At 44.9% G+C, this 25,342-nt stretch overlaps 1 protein-coding gene across 2 annotated transcripts in view; it reads right to left on the bottom strand.

Annotated features, from left to right (window-relative positions):
• Nucleotides 1-21,522, bottom strand: part of GIP (gastric inhibitory polypeptide) — a 40,909-nt gene extending 19,387 nt beyond the window's left edge. Inside the window, exon 1 of one of the 2 annotated variants that reach the window (XM_083145443.1) lies at nucleotides 21,460-21,522. The gene's annotated coding sequence lies outside the window, so the exon portion shown is untranslated. Of the gene's footprint in view, nucleotides 1-6,867; nucleotides 6,966-21,459 lie in introns of those variants that run through there. The other variant, XM_083145444.1, reaches the window with a different exon arrangement.
• Between the last annotated feature and the right edge of the window lie 3,820 nt (nucleotides 21,523-25,342).

Raw genomic sequence — 25,342 nt, 5'->3', positions numbered from 1 at the left:
CCAGCCAGGGCTACAGTACACGCCCACCATCCACCAATACTCCACAGCCACCATCCACCATTACTCCTGCACCCCCCCCCCCTCTGCCAGCACACACCCCCCCCCGGACCCCCGCGACCCCCCCTCCCGCGATTCTCGGGACCCCTGCGACCCCCACTCCTCCCGCAATTCGGAGGACCCCCGCGACCCCCCCTCCCGCGATTCGCCGGACCTCCGCGACCCCCTTCCGCGATCCACGGGACCTCCGCGACCCCCCCTCACGCGATCCGCGGGACCCCCGTGACCCCCCCTCACGCGACTTGCGGACCACTGCCACCTCCCGCGATTCAGGGCACCCCCCTCCTGCGATTTGCGACCCCCGCTCCCGCAATTATAGCCCCCCCCTCGATTTGCGGACCCCCTCCCGCGATTCACAGAACCCCCCGTAGCGCCCCCTCTCGTGATTTGCGGACCCCCTCGGCACCTACCGCGCCCCCCCTCCCGCGATTCGCCCCCCCGCGATTCACACCCCCTCTTCAGCGCCCCCTCCCGCAATTTGCAGACCCCTTCAAATAATCGATGGTTTATACACACAGAGCAGGCAGAGTACCCTTCACCAGCGCTTCAAAATATAAACCAAGATACTTCCCCTTTTTATGTTTCGGGTGGGATCACCATGGTGATCGTAAACTTCCGGTCCCACGTATAGAACGGAAGTAGGACTTAGACAGCGGATATTTAAACCCCACTGGAGACAGCACACAAACCATTCAGGAGCCTTGATAAAGACCAGACCGTTGGTTGAAACGCGTTGGCGTGATCCTGATGGGAGAATAGACTGCCGATAACACCACCAGGGGATTGCTTCCAGATACGGGCTGCCCGGGCTGCTATTCTGAGTGACAATCTCTTTTTGAACTGTCTCTAACCATTCAGTTCCACCATCTCCGGTAATAGTTTTCTGGCTATCTATTTTACCATCGGAGACATGTCTTGTGTGCAATACCTGTTTGTATTTTTATGGATCTTTATGTGAAAAGATATTCTTAAAAGTGTATTTTAAAGTATATGTGTCATTAAAAAACTGTATTATGCTATGACCATATCCTTCTTCCACATATGGATATAACATCCTTTGACTACTAAGGAGAAAACCCACCCGAAACATAAAAAGGGGAAGTATCTTGGTTTATATTTTGAAGCGCTGGTGAAGGGTACTCTGCCTGCTCTGTGTGTATATGTATTTGGGGTGAGGAAGAACACCCCCATAGAGTGCACATCCCAGCTGCCTCCTTTTGCGCAGATCCTGATTCACTCACATTTGTGTGTATCCGATCGATGGTTTATGGCCGATGTTGAATACTTTTGCCATCAATGTGGGAGGACCAGATGGTTTCCCTACATCGATGGCAAAGGAGAACCGATCAAGTTTCAAATTTTTTTAAGGTGCCGGGACACGGAGCATAGCTCGGCCCCCCACTCTCGGAAGTCCCGCCACCAAGTTCTGATTGACCCACGGCCTTAGTCAGATATAATGGATGACCATCGATAGCTACAACAATCGATGGTTATCCAAGTATTATGTTACTACTATCGACGGCAGGGTGCAAAATCGCTATCAATGCCAACCATCGATGGCATCTGCACCAATGGCTATTCCTACTCAGCAACAGCCAAAAACCTTTACTACCCCTCATGCCCACACAGCTCTATCACTGCCCTGCCTCCTGTTCTCCTGCCCCGTAACTTCCGTAACTTCCGCTCACCCTGTGTCCCACATTCCCCTATCATGCTTTACCACCCAGCCTCCTGCTCTCATGCACCCTAACTCTCACCCAGTAGGAGGAGACACTGACTCAGGGGCACCATCCTGTACTCCTGTGCTGCCACGCTGGACCCTCACCCACTGGCAGAAGCTGCACTTTAGACCCTCCTCTTTAGTCCCCCGTATGCCCACACACCCCTATCACCACCAGCTTCCTGCTTTCCTGAACCATAACTTCCACCACTGGGGAGTCGCTGACGCTGTGTTGCCCACATACCCCTATCATGCCTTATAGCCCAGCCTCCTGCTCTCATGCACCCTAACTCCCACCCAGTAGGAAGAGACACTGACTCAGGGCCACCGTCCTGTACTTCTGTGCTGCCACGCTGGACCCTCACCCACTGGCAGAAGCTGCACAGTGTCCCCCACCCTCCTCTTTAGTCCCCCTTATGCCCACACACCCCTATCACTAACCAGCCTCCTGTTTTCCTGTGTCGTGACCAATGTTCCCTCTAATTTGACAAAGGCTGTGTGCGGCCAAAGATTTTGGCTGTGCAACTTTGGAAGGAAATTTAAATTTTTGTGCTTTAACTTTACTTCAAAATGATATTAAACATTTAAACATTCAAATCACAGCACATAATGTAGTTAATGGGTGAAACACACATTAATTGAGTCCACAACTGCAAAAAGGGACCACTGCTGCTTTGTGCGCTCTGTTGTAATGTCTGTGCGCACGCTCGCCGAGTTGTGTGCGCGCGCACGCGCGCACAGCTTAGAGGGAACACTGGTCGTGACCTCCGCCAGTGGGGAGCCGCTGACTCAAAAACACCCTACTATACTATTGCGCACACACACACACCTCAACAACACGTACGCACACCACCCCCTGCACCCAAAAATGTCACTGTACCCTCCACACTATCAATGTACATCTGCACCGCATTTAATTAAACAAAACAATACACACCCCCTTCCAAATCATATGCTCTCTATTTAACACATTTCACCTATAACAAAGTTGCCCAATACAGGGCATCTTTCCTACAATTCTAACCATATTTTACACAATACAAACATTCACAAATTAAGGGGGCGCAGCCCCTTACGCCGGTGTGAAGAGCGCCCGTAGGGCACCACCTATTCTATTCTCCCTCTATGGGGGTCGTGGACCCCCACGAGGGAGAATAGCTGGTGGCCGTCGGGAACCCGTCTGTCAGTGTTTTAACAGTCGGGATCCCGACGTCGGGTAAATGACTGTCAGGACCCCGTCCGGCATCCCCCTTAAACATTTCTTCTCTAGTGTAAACAGTCCCAGTTTGTTCAATCTGTCTTCGTAGCTTAAATTCTCCAATCCCTTTATTAGCTTTGTTGCTTTTCTTTGGATTATTTCCAGTTCTATTATCTCCTTTCTGTAGTGTGGGGCCCAGAATTGTACACCATATTCAAGATGTGGTCTAACCAATGCTTTGTATGGAGGCATAATTACTTTTGAGTCCCTAGTTTCCATACCCCTTTTTATACATGGTTTTTTGTTGCTATATGACATTGAGCACTCAGGGGCGGATCCAGGATAAAATGACAGGGGGGGCACCATGATAAAAGAGGGTTTGGGTGGGGAAGGGGCGGTGTTAGTGGTGCCAGTGTACATGCTAAGAGAGCGGCAGGAGAGTGTGGGAATGGAATTAAAAATAGGTCCTAGCATTTAAAGTACGCAGGCCCACCATGGCGACAAAAGTGAAGGATGTAGTTGTGCGCGTGCCAAAGGCGCGCTCCGGAAAAGGGTGTGTGGCCACTCAACAGGGGGCGTGTCAACACCATATACAACTTCTACACATCATGCAACAAAATACTAGACCCCATTATACTTGCCCCTTACACATGATGCCAAATGGAATGAGCCAAAATTGACATAATGCCACATGGATTGAGCCAAAATTCAAATAATGCCACATGGATTGTGTCAAAATTCACATAATGCCACATGGATTGAGCCAAAATTTACATAATAACACCCACGGATTGAGCCAAAATTCACATAATGCCAAATGGATTGTGTCAAAATTCACATAATGCCACACGGATTGAGCCAAATGCATAAAATGCCACATGGATTGTGCCAAAATTCACATAATGCCACACGGATTGAGCCAAAATTCACATAATGCCACACGGATTGGGAAAAAATTCACATAATGCCACACGGATTGAACCAAAATTCCCATAATGCCACACGGATTGAGCCAAAATTCACATAATGCCACACGGATTGAGACAAAATTCACATAATGCCACATGGATTGAGCCAGAATTCACATAATGCCACACAGATTAAGCCAATATTCACAATACACTTCATAAACAGGGACATTGTCCACCAAAGGCTCGCATTAAACATTTACACCATAATGTCCATTACATGTTAAATTACACGCCATTATGTCCATTATGTGTTATGCCAAACACCATAATGTCTATTAAAAATTATGCTACATAAGTGCTGCTTCTCTACATGCTCATTGCCAAGGGTTCCATGCTCATTGCCAGAGGTTCCATGCTTGTTGCCATGTGGGATTACATGCTCATTGCCAAGGGGGAATACATGCTCGTGGTAAATAGGGGACAGCAGAAGTGATAGCCACTGACAGTGGCAGAGCCTGGCTGTATTCAGAGCACTGCAGGTCCCGGCTATTTGAAATAATACCCCTTTCACACCAGAAAATGCATTCCCAGGTTGGCCCCTTTTACACCAGCCTACTCCCTGCATTTTCTGGTGTGAGGGGGAGAGAAAACCACCCCTGCCCCCTTTAACCAGTTATCTAATTTAACCGGCTATATCTTCGGAACCAACTGACCCATTTACATGAGACAAGTATTATGTTGAAGAACTTTTAAATGGGCTTTGAATGATTTTGGTCCAGTGAAACTGGAACGTTTGGATCCAGAGTAATCTGCCCTCAAAGAACATGAACAGCCATGAAATTACATTTCAAAAATAAAAAAATCGGTTTATCGGTAATATCTCTGGAACCGATTGACCGATTTGGACCAGCCTCGTATCATATTGAAGGCCCAGCGATTTGGAATTGAATTATATCAACCACAAGCTTCTGTGATGCCAGGGTGGGAACTGGCAGCCATCGGAACCGGGTGGGGGTCGGAATTGACGGGTCCCATATTATCCTATGGGGAAAAAACGTTACAGGTTTGCCAGGCGATATCTCCGGTCCCCGGGGGGCTAGAGACACGGGGCTGGGCTCGTTGGAAAGCCCTGGTCCTCATCTACAAAATAAATAACAGGGGGGGCACGTGCCTGGGTGCCCCCCCCCTGAATCCGCCACTGTGAGCACTACACCCCAGCTTGTTATCTATTTGGACTCCTAGATCCTTTTCAAGTTCTGAATTACCCAATGCCTCCCTTCTTAGGTTATAACTAGCACTTTGTGTATGTCTCCCAAGGTGCATAACCTTGCATTTATCCACATTGAACCTCGTTTTCCATTATTCACCCACTCATCTAGTTTATTAAGATCGTTCTGAAGCGCGGATACATCCTCGGTGGATCTAATTACTCTGCTCAATTCTTCACTCTTCGTCAGTCTGGTGCCAGCAGTGCAAAAGCAAAAATCGCTGGGAAAGTGGAGGCCACGGCCATTTTCTGGAGATTTGCGCATGTGCATTTGGGGTGGCCTCGGGATTGTGGTGCGGGCACTATATTCCTGAATGCCGGGGCTTGTGTAGACTCTGGTACACTGCCAGAGTCTACTGTGCCTCTGGACCCAATCGGAAACCTGCACATGGGCCCCCTCCTCTCTTAAAGCATCCCTGCTATCAACATAGGCTGGTATGAATGTTTTAAATTTCATACTGGATGATCAGTCAAAAGCATCACTTCATTGTCACTAAGTCATAGTGGTGCTATAAAAGGATAATATCCACATTTCCATAGGTTAACTTAAGCCCTACTGTGGCTAATTAAATAATAATGTTAATAATGAATGGATAATAATTATTACATTGACTCCTGCACTTGTGACCAGATCCAGCTAGGTCAGAGCTGGTGTAAGTGCTTTATTGCCCCATCTAAGTACAGTGATAAGATTCTGCTGGAACATTTCCTGCTATTAAAGTAACGTCTGGTAGTAATTATAAATCAGCCTGTTCATGTGGTGAGACAAGGCAGCAAAGAGGATAATAAAACTAGGGACGTAACAGTGTTATGTCTCGCAAAGTATGCAAACACCTCCACAATATGGAGCATAATTTGTTTAATAGCTTTATTTGTGATTTCAGCCAATAAAAATCTCTAATTGGGTTGAATTTAAGATTTTGTAAGTACAAGGATCAAGACTGTATCCTGGTTATAGTAACCAATCATATAAAGGAAATATCAACAGAAAGGTTATTTTAGTTTCAATTTTACATCCATAAATTTTTAATATAATGACTTTCCGTACTTTTTATTTTTTGTGTGTGCTGTTTTATGGTTGGAAAACATAATTTAAACATGTTACCATTAGGAATTAAGGGGATTATTCAGACGTGATACCACAGGTGCGAATTTGCGGGCTGAACGATTATCGCTAGACTGCACATGCATATGGCATGTAGTACACATGTGCGAGCACTTCCTGCGGTAAAATCCTGCTGCTTTTTTGATCACTGGCCGTACGTAAGTTGATTGACAGGAAGCTGGCATTTGTGAGTGGTAACTGGATGTTTTCTGGGGGTGTCAGGTGTTAGAGGAGAAGATGTGTGACGTTAACTCAGGCCCCGATGCCTGGCTTGACCCACTGCCTCTCTCTGTCACCTGCACCCTGTCAACCTCTCCCTGTAATCCACTTTCTTTTACCCTCTCCCTGGTGTCGCCCAGAGCCCTAGTATCAACCACTGAATTTACCTACCACCTGCTCCCTGATGTTAGCCTCTTTCTATAATCAATAGAATAGAACTCCAACAACTGCCTCCCTTCATCACCCTCTCCCAGTCGAGACTGTGGGTGATGCCAGGGAGAGGGTGACAGTGGGTAACAATGAGAGTCAGTGAGTGACACAAAAAGTGATGGTGACAGGGAGATGGTGACTGAGAGAAGTAGTGGGGGACACCCTAGTGTCAACCTTTACCTCTCTCCATCGCCCTCTTCCTGACACCCACTCTCTATCACTTTCTCCCTGGCTTCACCCACTGGGCCAGATGTATCAAGTTTCAAAAAGTGATTAAGTGGAGACAGGGCAGCCGAGAGGAATGCCGGGCCCCGGTAAAATTTTGGGGGTGTGGCCTAAGTGTGTGTGGTGTGGGCACCTCCCACACTTAGGCCACGCCCCCCAAATGTTTAGAGGAGGGTGAAAGAAAACTCTAAAAACTGTAATCTCAGAGGTAGCACACACCTACAGCATGTGCTGTGCTGACAGCAGGCTCAGCATGACCTCTCACGCTGTCAGTGAGACACTCATGCTGAGCCTGCTGTCAGAACAGCACATGCTGTAGAAGTGTGTGCTACTGTTGCTACCCGGGAGGGACAGAGGGGGAAGGGAGGGGTCGGACCAGGGCCCCTGCAGGGCCCCTCCAGGAAGCCTGGGCCCGGGTAATTAGTACCTGCTCCCCCCCTCTCTCGGCTCCCCTGAGTGGAGAGTGATCAACGACCAGCCATTCAGCTCCTACCTTTCATTTTTTTAAACCCAGCCTGTAACATGGCAGTTAGGAGCTGGTTATTTATCACTCTCAATTTGATCACTTTTGGAAGCTTGATACATCTGGCCCACTGTCTCTCCCTATTGTCCCCCACTGCCTCTCCTTGGCACCTACTCCCTGTCACCCTCTCACTGGTGTCATGCACTGTCCATCTGTTACTCCCTGCCTATCACCCGCTCCAGTGGCTTAGCTACGTTTTAGGTGCCCCCCCGCCGTTAGGGGGGGGCGCCCCCCCTTACCGCCCCCCCGCCAAGCACCCCTACCCCCCTGCCCTGCCGCCCCGCCGCCTATTCAAACCCCCCCCAATCCCCCACAGCCTTACCTATCGCGCTGGTCCCGGCGGCTCCGTTCTTCTGCTGAGGACCACCACAAAATGGCCGCCCCCATACAGCAGACAGTTTCAGAGAACTGTGTGCTATATGGGGGAAGCCATTTTGTGGTGGTCCTCAGCAGAAGAACGGAGCCGCCGGGACCAGCGAGATAGGTAAGTCTGCGGGGGATTGGGGGGGTTAACTATAGGATCTCCGTATGTATGTATGTATGCATTCATGTGTATATGTATATACCAGTTCACCACACTTGCCATTCCTAATTTCCAAATTCTCTGTATCTGGACTTACCTCTAAATATATGATTGGCGTCACCTGTGTTGAACGCCTTAATTAAAAATAAAGGAATTTCAATACATGTGGTTGCAATCATAAATTAAGAGGGAAGCCTGGCTAGGACGCATTTTGTCCCTTTTGGAATGTGTCATGTTGGGAAGGATTAGAACTCAGCACTCATCATATTAAACTTGGTATGGTGAGTCCGGTGGAATTCTATATTTATATATATATATTTGGGTTTATTTTTTATTAACCTTTTTGTGATCTCCGCTTTCTCATACACCCCGATGTAAGCTCATTTATCTTACACCTGTGACAGCTGCTTCCTTCATTGCAATTCAGGTGTTGCGTTAGTGGCAGTTTCACCTTTTAAAAGCCATGAATTAGTTGGCAGGTGAGCTTTACATCAGGGAGCATATGTTCCGTTTGACTATGATATGGTAGCAGTTGCCAGGTTCTCAAGAGTGTGGATGTTAAGGTAGGACTTGCAATGGGGTCACTTGACGTTGGGCTGCAAGCTTGAGTGAATTGATCAATCCATGAACTAAAACACCATTTATTTATATGCTTATTTAATAAGGTGAGCAAGTTTACTGTGGTGAGTGCTGAGTTATCTGTTTTATTTATTCGTCCATGTGACGAAACAAGTAGGGGCATGGCCTAGCGTCGTTGAGACTGTGGAGCCCAGGCAAGTGTAACCGCTCCGACAGTGGTAAAGGTGCTTTGCACCGCTTTTCATGCTATATTCTTTGTGGTGTTTGTATACCGCCACTTGTGGAATGTGACCCTGACCCTTGTGGTGGTTTTGTTGTTACAATAAAGTACCTATTTTTAACCTGTGGTAATTGCACTATGGTGCGCCTGTTTTTTTCCTGTTTTGGAGACATACAGATGGAGCAGGTCCCATCCTTGCCGCCAGGCCGCCATGGCGGAGGTTCTGGCGCTCCGATATTCTTCTTGCGCTGGCGTCCGCCAAGGGGCGTGGGTTCACGCCATGCAATACAATCCGCCACCACTGGGTGGCTAATGCTCCATCAAGCTAGAGTCGGAGTGGTATACTGCAATGTGCCAATGGAAACCCGCCATTCGCTGTACGGAGCGCGCTTACAGTATGAGACGCTCGTGCGCGATGAGCCGCTCATAGAAAATGAGACGCTCGTGCAAATGAGTCGCTCGTGAACATCGGAGCGCGCAAAAGGGCTGTGTAGTGTCATGATCCTATACAAGCATTTACCTTCACGTTCACGTAGCCGATGCTGAATATTTTGAACTGTTGGTACTGTGCATAATGTGTATGTCAATCGCCTCCTCCCTTTCCAGGGGTGGAGGGGGTCCACTTGACCTGAAATACAGTACAGTACATTACCTCACATTACAGCGCTAATTCTTTAAAGGACCGTCTCAGACGCTGCTGGGACTCGGGTTTCGCCACTGGGGCTGCGGATGCCACAGATTATTATATCAGCACTCTACCGACCATAAACATCACTGTGTTGCGTAGTGTAGTGGGTAGCTGCGCCCGTCTTCATGCAGGAGACCCGTGTTCGATTACGGTGTCAATTTTTTCTTTTTTTTTTTTTCTTTTATTCGAATATTTTGTAGAGTGATATTTCTTAAAATATACTGTAATATAAATGTACTGTACTGTACATGCTTGCCTTGAAAAAATTACAGGTACTGTACAGCACAGTAATGTACTGTACTACAGTATACAGTAGCAGCTGAATGACCACTGATAAAAACCAGACATTGTATCACTTCAACGAGCTTACTAAATCTACAGTTCCACTGTATACTGTACATGACTGTAACAGTACTGTGTGTAAAAGTAAAATGATCCCTATACGAATCAGTAACTTACTGTGAATGTCATAACACCAAAGTGTGGTGACCGTTAGAACATATACTGAGACGCATTAGCGTCCGTGCTGCTCCAGTATAGTACCCGTGCAGACGCTCAAGCGCCCATGCAAATTTAGACGCCAAGAAAGCCTTATTAGTAACCGGAATTTTTTATGTGTGTTAAAACTACAATACTGTACTATGGGGGGGGGGTTTCACCTTACGGTGTACACTCTGCGCTAAGGGTATACCTTTTGGAAATGTTTGTCGAGGTTATATATCTCCTATATTGATACAATCACCACTATTAGTTTCTCTTTGAAAGAATAATAATTTTTATTTAAATGTACATGCGTATTTTAATTAAAACACAAAACACGGAATATAATAGGTAGTTTTAAAAGGCATTAATTGCCTAAATAAAATAATATAAAAAAATTTATGTAAAAAACATGCAAATGTAGATTATCTATGCATACGTGGGCTCTAGTACCGGTATACACATACAGAGGGGTATACAAACAGGGAGACACACTGGGGGTAATTGTCCTCAGCAATTGGTCCAATTCATATATGGGCAATAATATGATAAAACAAGTCTCCGTTTAGAGTGGATTATCCACTATAGCTTGATACCTGATTCTCCGATGGGGTAAAGGTAACTTGGAAGTGTCTGCCGGCAGACTCCTGTTAGTATCCTCTTGACCAGAGGAATACTCAGCAGGTCCAGGTGCAGCGATGTGTCAACTAGTTTCACCAGGTAACTGGCTTCTTCAGGATGATCGCAGTAACTGGTTTCCTTCCCTGTTTCTCCTTTTATCCCCTGGTGGTAGGCGTGGTCAGCATGACTTGGCAGTTTCTAATTTACCAGCTGTCATTATTCTCTTGTATGTTCACTTCGTTTCGTGCTAGGCAGAGGGCGGGGTCAGCGTGACCTAACTGTTCCTTATTGGGCAGCTGTCATCTATCCAGCGCTTGGTCACTCACTGTGCGTCGCGTCACTTCCGCCCTTCTCATACTGCAGCGTCTTCGATCTACTTCCGCCCTTAGTAGCGCGGCTTGCGTCTCTTCTTCTTTTGTTTATGGACGGTTGCCTTGGTTACCGGGCTGCCTTCTCCTCGTAACTTATCTCTCTTGTTATCCTGATTGTCCTAATATCATTCACATATTGCTGTAACTGTCAGAAGCTTCTGTTCAGCGGAATTCATTGTTATGGAGTCCCTTCAGCTTTTCAGTCCCGTTTTTTCAACGGTGATTATTGGATGTTATTGGATACATAAGGAAGGGGTTGGGACTTTAGACACAAAGGGTATAACAACCTATAGTTTTTGTAATAATGCTGATATCTTGAATCATATGTGTATTCTGATGGCGCTGTATGTACCATTCTAGAATTGCACATCCTAATGGTCAGAATCATCCCTTGTTTGATAGATGTTATTGGGCTATGTGCGGTACAGGGTTAATCGGTTAATCGGTACATATGTTCAATGGATCATAGCTTTCTGGTCTGGCTCTTATTCAAGCTAAGCAACTGGGTGTGTATTCTTGATTCTCATCTGTAGTAGTAGTAGTCTGAGCTGATGTACGCAGAGGTTTTTTTTTTTTTTTTTTTTTTTATTTATTGATATACTACATGATTTTAATTATAATTTTTTTTTTTTTTTTTTTTTTGTTGCTAGGCTATAGCATCCTACCTATAAACTGGTGAGATGCTGATGGTGGTTATACTATTGGATGGACTTATGTTTTTCCTTCACCTAGTCTCTTGATTTTATTTTATTTAAGAAAGGCTGAGATTTCAAAGTCAATATTGAGGCCCTTGGGAGCGAGGGTCCCCATATGGTATATTAGCCTTGTTTCCTCTTTAACAAGTAGTGTCTCTTGGTTTCCTCCTCTCCAAGGTATGTTCACTTTCTTGAGACCTGTGAATTTTAGGGTACTGGGGTCACTTCCATGTTTTTCTTTATAATGTGCCGACACACTATGGTTGTCCTTTCCATTCCTTATATTACATAGATGTTCCTGTACTCTTGTGTGGAGCTTACGCTTTGTTTGCCCTATATATTGGATCCCACAAGGGCATTCCAACATATACACTATTCCTGTGGTATTACACGTGATTCGGTCTCTTATGATCAATTCCCTTCCATTAGATGAAGATATGACTTTCTTGGTCATTTTTGTATCCTTATTGTAAGTTTTTTTGCAGGCTGTGCAGATTCCACACCTAGAGAACCCTTTGGTGTGGGTGATGGATCTTATGTTAGATGTCGGGGCAAGTGGTTTTAAGTAGCTATGGACCAGATTATTTCTAATGGTCCCTGCTCTCCTATAGATAATACGAGGACGTTCTGGGAGAAATTCTTTTAATTCTTCGTCCGCCTGTAGCACGTGCCAGTGCTTTTTCAAGCTCTTTTCCAGCATTCTACTCTGCGAGGAGTATTCTGAAATAAAGGTAAGTCCTTCCTGTTTCCTTGCGTCTTCTTTACACACTTTGGTTTGTAGTAAGTTCTTTCTCTCCAATTCTCCAACTCTCTCTTTTTCTCTTTGTAGGAGTTTCGGGCTGTACCTCTTCTCTTTAAAGTTCTTGATCAGTTGTTTTGATTGGGCTTCATAGTCTGCAGGTTTGGAACAATTTCTGCGGATTCTTCTAAGCTGACCTCCTGGAATATTTTTCAGCCATTGTATATGGTGGTTGCTCTTGGCATCCAGGTAGCTGTTACAGTCAGTCTGTTTTATATACGTCCTTGTTTCCATCTTGCCTTCTTCTATGAATATACTTAAATCTAGGTAGTTGATATTACTCCTACTGATGGTGCTAGTGAACTCTAAGTTTATCTTGTTCTTATTGATATTCCTGATGAAGTCTTCCAAGCTTCCTTCATCTCCGTCCCATATTATGATGACATCATCGATGTATCTTCCCCAGAATCGCAGGTTCTTATTGTGCTCTCCAGGGCTCCATATAGTTTCTGATTCCCACTGGGCTAGGAACAGGTTTGCATAGGAGGGTGCAAACTTTGTACCCATGGCCGTCCCCTTACATTGCAAGTAGTAGTCTTCTTCATAGCAAAAATAGTTGTGGGTTAGTGTAAAGAGGATAGCTTCTATGATGAAGTTCTTTTGGGATATATTCAGACTTCCTTCTTCTTCAAGTTTCTTTTCCACATTTCTGCATCCATCCTGGTGGTCTATACATGTATACAAAGACTTGATATCATGTATACATGTATAGACCACCAGGATGGCTGCAGAAATGTGGAAAAGAAACTTGAAGAAGAAGGAAGTCTGAATATATCCCAAAAGAACTTCATCATAGAAGCTATCCTCTTTACACTAACCCACAACTATTTTTGCTATGAAGAAGACTACTACTTGCAATGTAAGGGGACGGCCATGGGTACAAAGTTTGCACCCTCCTATGCAAACCTGTTCCTAGCCCAGTGGGAATCAGAAACTATATGGAGCCCTGGAGAGCACAATAAGAACCTGCGATTCTGGGGAAGATACATCGATGATGTCATCATAATATGGGACGGAGATGAAGGAAGCTTGGAAGACTTCATCAGGAATATCAATAAGAACAAGATAAACTTAGAGTTCACTAGCACCATCAGTAGGAGTAATATCAACTACCTAGATTTAAGTATATTCATAGAAGAAGGCAAGATGGAAACAAGGACGTATATAAAACAGACTGACTGTAACAGCTACCTGGATGCCAAGAGCAACCACCATATACAATGGCTGAAAAATATTCCAGGAGGTCAGCTTAGAAGAATCCGCAGAAATTGTTCCAAACCTGCAGACTATGAAGCCCAATCAAAACAACTGATCAAGAACTTTAAAGAGAAGAGGTACAGCCCGAAACTCCTACAAAGAGAAAAAGAGAGAGTTGGAGAATTGGAGAGAAAGAACTTACTACAAACCAAAGTGTGTAAAGAAGACGCAAGGAAACAGGAAGGACTTACCTTTATTTCAGAATACTCCTCGCAGAGTAGAATGCTGGAAAAGAGCTTGAAAAAGCACTGGCACGTGCTACAGGCGGACGAAGAATTAAAAGAATTTCTCCCAGAACGTCCTCGTATTATCTATAGGAGAGCAGGGACCATTAGAAATAATCTGGTCCATAGCTACTTAAAACCACTTGCCCCGACATCTAACATAAGATCCATCACCCACACCAAAGGGTTCTCTAGGTGTGGAATCTGCACAGCCTGCAAAAAAACTTACAATAAGGATACAAAAATGACCAAGAAAGTCATATCTTCATCTAATGGAAGGGAATTGATCATAAGAGACCGAATCACGTGTAATACCACAGGAATAGTGTATATGTTGGAATGCCCTTGTGGGATCCAATATATAGGGCAAACAAAGCGTAAGCTCCACACAAGAGTACAGGAACATCTATGTAATATAAGGAATGGAAAGGACAACCATAGTGTGTCGGCACATTATAAAGAAAAACATGGAAGTGACCCCAGTACCCTAAAATTCACAGGTCTCAAGAAAGTGAACATACCTTGGAGAGGAGGAAACCAAGAGACACTACTTGTTAAAGAGGAAACAAGGCTAATATACCATATGGGGACCCTCGCTCCCAAGGGCCTCAATATTGACTTTGAAATCTCAGCCTTTCTTAAATAAAATAAAATCAAGAGACTAGGTGAAGGAAAAACATAAGTCCATCCAATAGTATAACCACCATCAGCATCTCACCAGTTTATAGGTAGGATGCTATAGCCTAGCAACAAAAAAAAAAAAAAAAATTATAATTAAAATCATGTAGTATATCAATAAATAAAAAAAAAAAAAAAAAAAAAAAAAAAAAACCTCTGCGTACATCAGCTCAGACTACTACTACTACAGATGAGAATCAAGAATACACACCCAGTTGCTTAGCTTGAATAAGAGCCAGACCAGAAAGCTATGATCCATTGAACATATGTACCGATTAACCGATTAACCCTGTACCGCACATAGCCCAATAACATCTATCAAACAAGGGATGATTCTGACCATTAGGATGTGCAATTCTAGAATGGTACATACAGCGCCATCAGAATACACATATGATTCAAGATATCAGCATTATTACAAAAACTATAGGTTGTTATACCCTTTGTGTCTAAAGTCCCAACCCCTTCCTTATGTATCCAATAACATCCAATAATCACCGTTGAAAAAACGGGACTGAAAAGCTGAAGGGACTCCATAACAATGAATTCCGCTGAACAGAAGCTTCTGACAGTTACAGCAATATGTGAATGATATTAGGACAATCAGGATAACAAGAGAGATAAGTTACGAGGAGAAGGCAGCCCGGTAACCAAGGCAACCGTCCATAAACAAAAGAAGAAGAGACGCAAGCCGCGCTACTAAGGGCGGAAGTAGATCGAAGACGCTGCAGTATGAGAAGGGCGGAAGTGACGCGACGCACAGTGAGTGACCAAGCGCTGGATAGATGACAGCTGCCCAATAAGGAACAGTTAGGTCACGCTGACCCCGCCCTCTGCCTAGCACGAAACGAAGTGAACATACAAGAGAATAATGACAGCTGGTAAATTAGAAACTGCCAAGTCATGCTGACCACGCCTACCACCAGGGGATAAAAGGAGAAACAGGGAAGGAAACCAGTTACTGCGATCATCCTGAAGAAGCCAGTTACCTGGTGAAACTAGTTGACACATCGCTGCACCTGGACCTGCTGAGTATTCCTCTGGTCAAGAGGATACTAACAGGAGTCTGCCGGCAGACACTTCCAAGTTACCTTTACCCCATCGGAGAATCAGGTATCAAGCTATAGTGGATAATCCACTCTAAACGGAGACTTGTTTTATCATATTATTGCCCATATATGAATTGGACCAATTGCTGAGGACAATTACCCCCAGTGTGTCTCCCTGTTTGTATACCCCTCTGTATGTGTATACCGGTACTAGAGCCCACGTATGCATAGATAATCTACATTTGCATGTTTTTTACATAAATTTTTTTATATTATTTTATTTAGGCAATTAATGCCTTTTAAAACTACCTATTATATTCCGTGTTTTGTGTTTTAATTAAAATACGCATGTACATTTAAATAAAAATTATTATTCTTTCAAAGAGAAACTAATAGTGGTGATTGTATCAATATAGGAGATATATAACCTCGACAAACATTTCCAAAAGGTATACCCTTAGCGCAGAGTGTACACCGTAAGGTGAAACCCCCCCCCCACAGATTAACAAGAGGTACTGGTAGTATACCTCCACACTCATTGCAGCAGGGTTACCATATATAGTCCACGGCGCAACTCCTCCCGAAAAACCCACCCTTATACAATACTGTACTAGCCAAAGGCCAGCACCTTTCAACAAAACCAATAAGACGTACAATACAGTACAGTATAATTTAATGTAATGATTCTGTACGCAATGCAATGTAATTTTATTTATTAGTGTGTACACTATCTATAGAACAGTACAGCTTGCTGGACACAGCACAATAGTAGTAAAGTACTTTACTGTAATACCCTGCCGTAATAACAACTCAGACGCAAAAGCGTCTCATTACTGGAACGTCTGTGCAACTGGGTCGCAAGAGCGTCCTTCAGAGACGCTCCTTTGTGTCAAACAAATGCAGCGCCTCTCTGCCCGCGTCAGCATGATCCTCTCCTCCAAAGAGACAGGATCATGCTCGTGCCGGCGGTGTGAGAGAGGCGCTGACTAGGCTTGCCAGGGACAATAAATTATTTACTGTAGTTCCTGCGCTTCATGCACGCGCTGCAGCATAAATTTTACACATGCGCAAAGAGGTTTTCAAAAGTGACATCTGGTGGATGATCACTGGTATTGCACTCATCCGGAGGGGGGAGTTAGCGCTCCCCCATTCCGGCGGCAAGATCTTAATAGATCTTGTCGGTGTCCCCTCCTGCTTCGCCTCGCTAATGAGGCGAAGCAGGAACTGTTATAGCGGCGCGATAGGCGCCGCTAAAATAAATCTACCCCACAGAATCATATATTACATGAGTGATCAGTTACCCAATAGCATTGGGATGAGTACGTGAACCTTAGCTGTGATAAGTTTAACGATAAGCGCTGGCAATTTCACATGGTCTGCTTCTGCTCCCTATGTCGTGTCAAAAGTAAGTGTGGAGGTGTATGTTTTTTAATGTGCTAGTAAAGGAGCAGCAACTACTCTATTACAACTGGTGTGCAGTTGGCTCTTGCTGTTGGTGAGTGCCTGGTGTAACACCATAACATGTTGTCGGTAACAACAGTTAACTGACAGTAAAGGTAAATTGAGTGGAATACAGGCAGGGTGAGTGAATACATTCTGTCACAGAAAGAGCACGTAAGTGCAAGTGAGAACTGGATGGGGGGGTTGTCTACAGAGGGAGTAGCACAGTGATAATATGAGAGGAGGCAGAGGAGGGAATTGGAAGAGAAAGAACATGCGTGAGAAAGTATAGGATTTAGGAAGAAGAAAAATAATAGGAAAGGAAGTTAGGAGAAATATAAGCTGATGGAGAGATAATTGGAGAGTGAGTAGAAAAGAGAATTAGAAGGATAGAGAGGAGAGATGGTGCACTAGAGTCCCTTACATACATGCACAGTGGTAGAATGGCTTACTTTTAGTAGCAGGCAAAACCATGTTGGGCATCACCCCTTACCCATCGAGTGGGCTACTGCTTGGTGCAATTCATTATTTTTTGTATGTATTTAATAAATGTAACTAGGTGCTAAAAAGTGTTTCCTATGGTCCTTGCTATCAGTAATCAGAATCATAATATAAATTTGACTGATTGCTGTGCAACAGCCAGTAAGGTACAGTTAAACAGTGACAGATATGCAAACACATACAGGTATATGTTAGAAGTACCCTCGGGGATATAGACACAGGGAACACATACCCGCTGAGCTGCACAGCGCCTAGGCAGCCATCAGCGGCGCCACTGGTAGTTGCAGCAGCCAGGTAGGTGACGATATAAGCAGGGACAGTATAGTTATCACATAGAGAACACATACCCGCCGAGGCAGCCATCAGCGGCGCCACTGGTCATTGCAGCAGCCAGGTAGGTAACAGTATGAGCAAAGACAGCACAGTCATAGCAGAGACAGTACAGTTATCACACAGGAGACATGGGGTTACATATGGCTGAGTGCACAGTTCCTAGGCAGCCATTTGCGGCGCCATCTTGAAGGGCTCAACAGGCCATCTTCCTGTAGAAATGTAATGCAATGTTTGTCTTCATCTGAGGGGCTCAAATAGGAAGAGCAGGGGGTCAGCCTTTGCCACAGCAATTACCCCATTACTATTGTCCTGCTCCACTGTGCTGTGGTGTCTACAGACTCTTCTCGTAATCCTCCCCATACAAATAGAGCAAGGATTGAAGACAAAGTAAGTGCTGTATGTCTACTTTGTTGTGACACTTGTCAGTCTGTGAAAGTCCCTAGCCCATTTGCCTGTCTGTGTCTTACCCTTTCTATACCAGCTTTTTCTCCTTCCCAAACCTGCCTTTCCACTCTATACCAGCCTCTTTGTTCTTCTGTCAGCACCAGTCTCTATGCCTATCCCTGACTACGTCTCTTTGCTCTTATCCTGTCTACACTTCCCCTGTCTGTGCCAGCCTCTTTCACCATTACCAATTTCCACAAGCCTCTCTGTCCTTCCCCAATCTGTTCCAGTGTGAGAGGGGTGGTAGCGGGGCACTTACAATCCTAGCTGCTCTCAGGCCTAATGCCTTTCAATGCCCACAGGCCTAGTGCCTGAAAATATAGCCCACGGGCTTAAAGCCCGATCTATTGGGGCCTCAGGCCTAATTCCCGGATAACTGGGGATAGCCTAGCGCTGGGCTATCCTATTCCCCCCCCACGGACCTAGTGTCCGGTTATTGTGTCACAGTCCTAGTGCCCAGCAATTAAGGGCCACAGGCCAGGAGGGCCTGAATAAAATACACCCAGGCCTAAGGGCCCGATATTAATGCCCACGGGCCATGAGGGCCCAACTTATGTATCCAAAGGCTGGGAGGGCCTGACTGTGCCCATGAGCCTGGTGGTCCAAGGTAGAGGTAGGTGGCCACGGGGGAAGCTTTGTCAGCTCTAGTGCTTTCCACCCCCGCTGGCCTCTCCTGGGATAGCCACCATCTTCTTTCTCCTGCCAAATGCCACTTCTCCTCTTCTGCCAAATGCCGCTGGAATCCTTCCCTCCATTGCTGCAGCCTCCGGGTCTTCAAGAGAACTCCTGTGCTCCGCCAATGGCTGCTTCCTCCTTCTGCCACCTCCGGCAGTGTCTGATGTCAGACACCGATGGCGGGGCTGACTACAGCTCATCAAGCGCTGATTGGCTTGCTGCAGCTGTCTCCCATTGGCCGCCGATTTGGGAGCTGTGAATGGCTCCTGAATGGTGGGAGTTTCAAACCGCCACAAGCAGCCTTTTGGATTGGTAGCCAAATTGGCGCCTGCCCATACGGTCAGCGCTGGGATTGGACATTTGATCCCAGCGCTGCCTGAAGCTGGATCCCGCAGGGGACACAGCTCCCTCTCCCCCTGACACCATGAGCAGTGGAGCTGTCCCAGCACTGGGGCACATTCCTACACCAGCATAACTTCCTTTCTTCTGTCTGAGACGGATTCAGTATTGAATCCCGGCGGTCGGGATCCCGGCGTTCAGAATCCCGATGCCGGAATCCCGACAGCCGAAATGCCGACAAGGGGGGAACGTGGATCGCCACGCAGTGGGCCCGGTGCCTCGCTACGCTTGGCACACTAATGTATTCTCCCTCCAGGGGTGTCGTGGACACCCACGGAGGGAGAAAGTGTCGGCATTTCGGTGGTCGGGATTCCGGCGTCGGGATTCTGAACGCCGGTATCCCGACCGCCGGGATTGTAACTGCATCCCCTCAAAAGGCCTTGTCTGTGTCAGTGTCTTTCTTATTCCCATATTTGTGCCAACATCTTTGCCATGCCTTTGTGACTGTGTGGTTTTTTTTTCATTGTGAATGTTTTTGCTTTCTTGCTTCCATTTTGCGTCTGACTTTACAACTCTTATATACAGTATCTATCCTCCAATATCTTCTACAACTTGCTCTCAACACTTTATTCCTCCCACCCTTCTTCTGTTGAAGTCCAATATGAATAATCTTGCCCAACGCCACATAATTGAAATTATGGTCGGAAACGGCAAACTGCTGATTTAAATACTTTTAGTTTACCAATTGATTAGCAGAACTTTAATACTTTATGCATCCTATTCAACTTCTTCACACCCACATTTACATATGTGCTTATAAGGTTTTGAAACGCAGCTAATCATTGATGCCTCACTGAAATATTAGCATTTAGGAAGATTCATCAAAGTGCTAAAAGCTATACTGTATTACTGACATTATATTGCATGTTTGCGATTGGAACAACATTGGATGGCCTTATTTGCCAGGCAAATCATTTACTTACAAGTGTAGTGTTTTGCCTGTGAACATCTGTTAAATTAATGGCACATAGTACATTGGAAAAAAAAAAAAAAAAACAATTCAAAGACTCATTTCACAGTGTGAGATTGGATACATTAATTGCAATTATTTAACCTTTATATTTGCATTAAATAAAATTACACATTTTTAATGAATCATTAACAATGAATGTATTTCAGCTTAAACATATATAAAAGTTTTATTGACCTTAATTTACTACAGTTTTTATTTGTAACATTAGTTTTAGAGTTTACTTGATAGTATTGTTCTGGTTGATTGGTTGGGTGGTAAATTATTTATAGTACATTTGTGGCTGTAATAAAATAAAAAGTGTTATAATTACACTATAAAGCACCTGAATAGATTCGGAGACCAAAAGGTCTTTATGCACCAGTGTATTTCTACAGTAAAGCACCATTGACTATTCAAACATTCAGGAATAAGTACTAGAGTAAGGTATTGTACATTCAGATAGATAGAAAGTGATCTAAAAACGTAAGAGGCAGAAAGGAGATGTTTTCCCAAGAGGTTTGGAAAACAAATAAACAGAAGCAGGCTTCTAGAGTACATGTAAACCTGAACCATGAAGGCTGTGAGCTCCTTTTTTTGTTGTTCTGGTGTTTTATTGTCTTAACTCTTGCATACCTTTTGCTTTACCAAGTGCCATTAACATTTTTCATAATATTGCTACTTTATTGTCTATCAGTCCTCATTATTGGGATCATCTTGCTTTACCCCTAGCGGGAAAAAAGCACATCTATAACAATGATGATCCAGGTGTAGTCAATGACTTTGCCAGTGGTGCTTAGAACATCAATCACTGTATTACACCCCTGCATAATATCTGTCATGGGGTTACAACTACCATACCCTCCAACATCTGAAGAGCAGAATTCGGTACAAAACAAAAAAGGGGCATGGCCACGGGAAGGGGGCGTGGTCATGCCTTGTTTCCTATACTTTCAATGGTACTGGAGTGGAAGTAACATAAAATGATACTAATCCTGCTGCTGCTCTGGTACAGTGTCCCCGCATTGGCCCGCTCACATCAGCACACGGGGCAACCGGGGTCTGAATATAGCACAGCACAGCAACCACTTGTTATTACCTGACAGCTGATAGCACCGGCTCCACATGGGCAGCAGCATTGGAGTAACCGCAGGAAGCAGAGCTGAATCCTGATGCACGTGGGAATTGTGTAACTGCCAGGAGGTTCCCCCGGAAACAGCACATTGGTTTTGCTACCGGTGTTTGTGGATGTAGTATGCTGCAGGCATATGGGAGAGTGGAGACACTAGATCGCGCTGCACATTTTTGTGTCACTTACCCAATGTGTTCTATTGCTATTAAGGCGTTTCACCCACCCGACACCGGTGCTCTCCCACCTCTCGGTTGTACAGTGCACCATGTGATTTGCTCACGGCACTCTCCTCCTTCCTCCCTTCTCCACCCGAGGTGGTGCACCTCGGGAGTTGTAGTCCTGTCAGCTGGCTACCCCTCACGCTACCCAGGAAGCAGCCGGCGGTATAGGAAATTACATCTCCCAGAGTCATCTTGGCCACCTCAGGGGATGAAGCGCAGTGCTATTGCTTAAAAAAAAACAAAATGGTACAATTGGTACAGGGATTTTTACCTGGTACAGGCCATTAAAAAACAGTACTGTACTGGCTAAAACGGTACAGTTGGAGGGTATGAACTACATGCGATAGATTGAATATAAGGTAAGTAAGTAAGTTTAATTTATATAGCTCACTTTCTCCAACAGGACTCAGTACAGACATTATAACAATGCACATAATACAGAGGATGTAGATAGTACAGTAACAGACAAGTCACAGACAAAAGAAATCATTGAGCACACAGTAAGCAGGAGTGGTGCAGCATTTTGGATAATAACTTCAATGGGTTGTGTACTCCACCCAAATTAGGCACCAGGTGCGGCAGCCATTTTTGGTGCTCTGTGTAGGATTACCCTGGGTGGAATAGATTAACCCTAAAATAAATGACCCAAAATGGGTGATTTCAATGTATACTCAGGTCCATGTATTTTTATCCCATCCACAAGTGCACCAGATGAGGCAGCCATGGTGGGCGCACTACGAAGGTTACACTGTAGGAGGCGAGCCATACAAGGACCCAATGCATATATTGGAAAGCAAATACTTGTGTAGTAGTATGATAAACCCTGCACAGAAACATCCACGGGATCCACATCCTGCCCGCAGAGATACCATCTGAGGCAACCAGCTTGGTGCACTGCATAGGCATACCTACCAACTTTTGACCTGAAGAAATAGGGACACGTCCGAAAAGGGAGGGAGCGTCCGAAAAGGGGGCGGGGCGTATGCAAACAAGGGCGCGGCTTATGCTAATTAGCCGCAACCTCATTTTCATACGAGAATAGACGCTGTGCGCATGCGCACAGCGTCTATTCTACTAGATTGGGGGGTCTCCCAACTGCCACCCCCCGCAGCGGGACAATGCCTGCCGCGGGTGGGACAGCGGGACAGGACCCGAAAACCGCTGTAATCGTGACAGATTGGAGGTATGGCATAGGTCAGCGCTGGCAGTGTGTGAAATCTGTGGAGGTACACATTACAGGAAAAGCACATGGTGGGGTAGATGTGTGCTGCAGGGGGGGGGGGGGGAAGAGAAAATACATGAACACACCTTTGCAGTGGACTGACGAATCATCAATGGCCAGGAATCATTAGCGCAGTACAGGTGGTTATTAGATGGAGGGGGGCACATTCAAGTATGGGGGAAGTATTGCTACGTAGGCTGGTCCTGGTGCTTTCCCCTAGCAGCTCCATGCTCACCATGAGGGGTAGGCCTGGTGTTCTCGGCCATATGTAAAATAACATGGAAAAGTTTTAGCTAGCCATTAGGTGGCATTGATGGCACCTAGCCATTAGGTGGCATTGATGGCAGGAAGCACATCAGTATTTGTTTTTCTCTTTTAGCCTGCACAGGGGGCTTAAATAAAAACCTGCTTGCGTTTGCTGCTAACTACCTCACCTCCCCATTGGGCTGCTGAATATTCTTTTTCACAAGCATAGATGTCTGGAGAACATTCCAACTATTTTACCTTCTGGACGGTAATCCGATGGTTTCCAATTTGTTGTTTCATGTCATTAATGCTAGGCAAACAATTTCACCATTGATGAAGATTATCAATAGTTACCCCCCCCTCTTCCCATTGGCCATCCCAAAGATATAATAAGAATATAAAAGAAAAATTGGATATGCTAAAAGGCAAATGCCAATTGGAACATATCGCTGTTTTGTAAAATGAAATTTCTGCATAGAGTATTAATGAAGCATTCCCATTCAATTGATTATGCCTGGGAAAGCGTAAACCTACTTGCCTTTTAAGCCCCATACACACTAGGGGATATTACTCATTTTGGCAATAGCATTCATTATATTGCCCAACAACGAAGGACACACTATTCTGCAGGTCCTCAATGACCTCCTCCGTTATATGTGCATATACAGACAAGGGAGAGGAAAGTTAACGAGTGCAGAATGCAGCATGGCCCTCGCTTACCCCTCAGGCATTGGTATGCATGCCGGCATCTCACCATGTCCCCGCAGTCACCCGTATTGTATAGTGTGTACGGGGCTTAATGTTCATTAAATTAAGTTTGTATTCTCCCCTTGCTGCCCTTTAAAGAAAAATGGAGAATATTTATAAACATTTGGATACAAAATGGATGCTTTATAGGTAGAAAATGATAACAATAAAATGTAGCTAATTATGATGACATCCAGTATAGGTTTTATTGCAAATAGGAAAAGCCTCTATACTAGGATAAGACTTAATAGGAGAGAATTTCAATTACCCAGGAGTTGATTAACTTAATTGGTTTATGAGTAAAGCACAATCAACTTAATTTGTAGTCTATTACATGACAACTACATGCCACTATTACTACAGGCAACTCAAATTGTTACATATTCTCTTATTTCATTATCTCTGGCTTGGTGCTTATGGACTTCAAAACTGACCTGGTATCTATGGGTCAGAGGTCAAAATTACCAACACATCTCTTTTAATTACTGCTTCATACATGTTAGCCTGTAAAGCAGAGATAAACATGTGGCTCAGCTGCTGCAGAACTACAAATCCCAGCATTCCTTGCAACAGTTTACAAAATGGAGATGCAATTAATTTAATCTTTGCAACAAAAAAAAATTTATTTAATGCCTACACTGTTGGCGTGAAATAGTCATATTTATGAAATAAGAAGTCTAGTTATTATATTGTGGAACTGGCTGGGGAATGCCTATTTATTAAATGCGAATGGGAAGTGAGATCAGGAATATCAAGCACTAAAATGATAAGTTTAACCCTTTGCGTGCCAAATAAATTTGTCAAAATAGGTGTGAAAATTGCCAAACAAACCTTTTTATTAATCATAATGACGTGTACTGTTTGCCTTATATAGGAAATATACTGTAATCATTTTTACACAACATTTTTATTTGATTTTATAGAACCAATGTGAGCGAAGCTGGCATTTTTAGCAGATATTTTGCACATCTCTCATAGAGATGTTGGCACAAATAAGGATTCATTTTCATTTCATGTACAGTGTTATGCAGGGTACACACCACGACGACCAGCTCACGATGCACATCGTTAGCGGGTCGTCAGTGTCTCGTCCGACCCGCTCACGGTGACGCGGGGGGGCATGACCCGCTCACGATGTGCACCGTGAGCGGGTCCGATCCGATGGCGACCCGCACCCGGCTGTATGGTCGTCATTCAGATCCTACCTGCAGCAGGTAGGATCTCAATAACAACCGACCGACCCGCGGGACCGCGCATCGGATCGGTATCGGTCCACACCAGGACAGAAAAGGGCCCAATCACCACACAATCTACATCCAATTGGTCGGAATTGGATCTAGATTGAGGGGATCGGGCCCTAGTCCTGGTGTGTACCTAGCATTATACTTTGTGTAAAGGTTTTGCAATTTTTCTC

The sequence above is a fragment of the Crinia signifera genome, chromosome 6 (assembly GCF_055691185.1).
Source record: "Crinia signifera chromosome 6, ASM5569118v1, whole genome shotgun sequence".
Lineage (NCBI taxonomy): Eukaryota > Metazoa > Chordata > Amphibia > Anura > Myobatrachidae > Crinia > Crinia signifera.
The sequence above is the reverse complement of the archived record's forward strand: the minus strand, read 5'-3'. Positions and strand labels throughout refer to the sequence as shown.